The following is a 4534-nucleotide window of genomic DNA, read 5'->3' as shown; positions in this document are numbered from 1 at the left end:
CTATCTAGGACTCCTATGGGAGGATCAAATGACCCTTTCACAGGGACCAAATATTAGATATTCTGTGTTGCAGGACTATTTAAAAAATAAATCCACCCTGTAAACTCTCTTTCCCACTGGACCACGTTCTAGTGCCGGTACCATCTGGCCTCAACACTATGTCCTGGCAGACTCTTGCTTTTTTCTCCCAGCTAGCAACAACATCTCGCTCACACACAATGCTTTACACAACTTCACAATCATCCATCTAGTGCGTAGAACCTGGTAAAGCATGTCTCTTAAGACTTAACTATCTAAGCAGGTTTATATAATAATAAAATTATAATTACAAGATGCCAATATAATAATTTCAGTGCCAAATGATAAAGACAGTGTTTTGACCCAATTAATCTAACTTTGTAAAAACCTTAGCCTGGTTGTTATAACCATGTGGGGTGTGAATGGTCATCTTCCTCTGCCTCCATGAAGATGATCCCCATCCCTTCCAGCTCTCCCCTTTTTCCTTGTCCACTTCTAGCTCCACCTCTCTATTCGTGTCCAATCACAGGCCTGCCACTGCCACAATGTGATTGGACAGAGAAAATGCTACAACAATTCTGTTTATCAGACATTTATGATTCATAGCAGTAGCAAAACTACAGTTATTATATATGCAATGTTCCTAAATGTGTGTCTAAGCACATCTCAGTGAAGTGCCCATGGGGTCCATCAGAGGGCTTGGATCCCCTGAAGCTGGAGTTACACACTTTTGTGAGCCACCATGTGGATGCTGGAATCTTGTACTCAGAGTCTTCGCAAGAGCAGAAATTACTTTTAACTTCTGAGCTATCTCTTCAGCCCTCAACTTTAATTTTTATTAAGTACTTGAAACTGTGACATATTAAGTGCTAAATTGCACAATAGGCATGACTTTATTAAGTAAATATTCTGAGCAATATACCAAGAACTTTTGAACATGCTACTCATGCAGTCCTGAGAATAATCTTGTAGATATTATAACAATTTTTAGTCTAACAGAAGAAATAAAAATCAGTTATTAAATTATTTGCTTAGTCAACATGGTAACTAAGCAATGAAGTTCCGAGGGCAAAGTAGAATTACATCTTTGTTACATTAAATTGCTCATGAGTACTATGTGTATATGCACACACATTTTAATATACCATATGCATCTTCAATGCTAATTTTTAATACATGAAGTACTTGAAACTATAATAGTTATAAAGCTTTGGAAAAATCCTGTGGTTGGGTCATCTCAGCTGCTTAGTCAATATGTGATGCTTTTCTCATGTCTGAGTTGCATTCACTGCTCTTTTCACTTTAGTACACTGGTTCCATCTCATATATGAAGGCGTAAAGTTAACGTTTGCACATTTTCATGAGTGTTAATGGGAAAGAGGGATGTAACTTATCTCTACTACCTAACTTCCCCCTCCTGCTAACTGCACCAAAACAATAAAGGAGTACACTTAACAACGTATGTGGAAAGATAGAAAGTTTAGAGTTTCCTCAGCACACTAGGCTGTTACTTGAGAAGACCCTGGAGGGCTGTGGTTGCTATGGTGGATGTATCCCAGATAAAGATCAAAGGTGACCAGAGGACTGGTGAGATGTCATTCTAAAGAGGTCTGCTTGTTTTCAGAGTAACTGATGGATGACGTGAGAAGCTTATTGGAATGCTTTTGAAGACTCCACATGGATGTTATATATGGGAGAAATTTTGTCAATGAGCTTAGAGGCTTTGGTGCAACAGTACTTGGTCAGAACACTATTTAATTAAATCATTAACAAATATAATTAGAAATTCATTTAAAAGATTTTTTTTGTTGAAACCATTAAGAATTTATGCATACCACAGTTATGCCAGTCAATTTTGAAATTACCTCATGAGTTAGGGATATTTTCATTCAGGAATATTGTTCTGTTAAGGATTTAACAGACCTGCACATGTTATATGGCTAGGAAATGGCAAATGCCAGATTTAAACAAATGTCCTTCTATCTACAAAATTTGTTTCTTTTCTTCTGTACTTTGCTGTCTTCAATTGTATGTATGCATGTGTGTGTACACATTTCTCTCTTTTTACTTCTATTTGGAGTGAGTAGCTCATTAATCTGTAGGTTTTGTACTTGAATAAAGAGGGGGATACTCATTGGTCAAACATTTTAAGTTTCACTATTTATTAATTGTTCTTATCTTTTAATTTAGAATATTTCTTGATTTATTTATTGCCTAATGGTTTGCTTTCTTCCTCTTCTAGGGTCACGAACCACCTGATAGGGTGGCTTCTTGAGTCTTTCAGGAGTCTCCTCCTTTCACATGTTAGAAAGGCATGTCAGTAGTCTCTTGGGAAAGGGGTGTTTATAATTTACCTTTGTGTTTATATTTTTAGTTTTCTGAATAGCATGGGTAGTCTAACCTCAGGAACATGATTCTTGCAGTGACACTTTTCTTTCTGTCCCTGTCTCATTTTTCTGGCCTCACTTTGAAGCTACAGTCAGCATACTTAGCATTTTCCTTCATGCAGTTGCTTTTGGCACTGCTTTAAGTCTTGAGGGGAACCTGTGATTTGACTTTCTATGGCCTAACTTAATATACCTTTTGTTTTCCAGGAGTAAGGGTTGGGTCTGTGGCACTTCCCAGAAACCTGGGATTGATTCAGGCTTCTAGAGACCCAGAAACCTGGAATTGATTCAGCTTTTGTCTCCAAAGTATATGTGAACAGCAGATGAGAAAATCTCTGTTTACTTTTCTTTCTCTTGAGGAGCAGACTCTGACCTGCAGGCTGGCTCTTCCTGGCCATTTTAAACTCTCTCATTAAGTGCTGACAGAATTATATGATAGTTGCCAAAACTATGGCGATTTATTGACTACCAAGTCATTTGTCATAAATCAAAGATAAGTGGAAGCCTCAGTAACAAGAGGAGAGTCAGGGTCCTTCACTGTGTGAACCACAAACAGACTCTGGCCTGGGAGAGCAAAGAAATGTAGACAGTGGCCAGGTTCTCTCTGTTGAACTAGCCTCCTGCTCAACTCATGATGGGCAGCTTTTCTCTGCTGAGAGAAGGTATGGGATAACTTCTCAGTCACAACTCTAGCATGTCATGGTGGAGAGAGGCCAAGGTTTTTATAGATTTATTATATGCTGTTGCCGCCTTACCGACAAGTGGAAATAAGGAGGCGACCACGAACCCTTCTCCAAGCAGTTTATTCAGGAACCTTGTATTACAAAATCATTCGTTCATCTTTTGTTCTTTCTTAGCTAGCTTCTCTATTACCCTTCTATTACTATTACTATTACTCTACTAGTCCCAGCCCTCGTGGGTTAAATATTTTCCCTGATCCCAATCAGCATCGGCTACGTGGCAAAGCATAATAGGCTGCGGGAAAACATGCCAGCTTGCATCACAAACTGGAGGCACTCAGCTTTTCCAACTAAGGGCTTGTTTATTACAATGCTCTCTGCTCTGGCCGGAGACCAGGTGTACAATATATATATATATATATATATATATATATATATATATATATATATATATATATATATATATGTATATGTATATGGTGGCAGCTGTGGCTCCCCACAATATGCTATTGTTTAGGACTTTAAGTTATACACATTTTTAATTTTAGATTCTCTCAGAGACTCTGTCTTACTTGAGACAATTCAGTTTCTTTTTTGTGAAAAGACAGATAATTCTTCTGAGGAGGAATACTATTTTTAAAAATATCACTGCTTGATTATACTGTTAAGACTATGGCAAAGGTTCCTTTATGGGCAGCAGGCTTCTGTGAACAAACTCATGAAACATTAGAAAGAATGGATCTCATAATCCCTAGTGAACCCCTGACAGAAAACTTTCATGTCAAGTGTGTGAGAGAGTAGCCAGGCACTGAAGCCTCAGAGGAACTTAACTGGGTTAAGATCCAGCCTGGATCCCTAGGAGGATCTGGTGACACCAACACATGTAATAGTAGCTGTTGACACTAACCTTAATCATTAGACACCATTGATTTTCATTCAACAAGCCTAGACTGGTCTAATGTATGAGTAAATTGACTTAGAATCAAGTCTCTTGGGTTTGCAACTTAGCCTTGCCACTTGAAATCTATATATTTGAGGGTAAATCATTTATAATTCCTATGAGCCCTGTCCCCAAGAAAGCTTAGTAATGCTTCCTACCTGAGGAATATGTTGTGAAGGTTGAATTAGTTGTTTTAAAGTATTGAAGATCTAGTAGATAATATATTCCATGCAAATGTTTGCTAGATTAATATGTAGCATCAGCCACTTACGTTTGTGTTATACTATGTTAGACCGAAGAATTCACCTTCTTTGTAAGGGAGGTTTACTTAAGATAAATTGACTCTGCTTGACAGGGAAAACTAGAAGCTAAATATGTGCTTCCAAAGGCAATGCTATGAAACTTGAAGCACAAGTGTAAGCTTATTTTAAGCAGAAAAATTTAGATGATCACCTTTTAAAACTTCCCCAAGAGTATAAGTTATGTATTACATATGTATATATCTATAT

This window comes from Mastomys coucha, unplaced genomic scaffold (assembly GCF_008632895.1).
Source record: "Mastomys coucha isolate ucsf_1 unplaced genomic scaffold, UCSF_Mcou_1 pScaffold20, whole genome shotgun sequence".
NCBI lineage: Eukaryota > Metazoa > Chordata > Mammalia > Rodentia > Muridae > Mastomys > Mastomys coucha.
Note: the sequence above shows the minus strand (reverse complement) of the source record.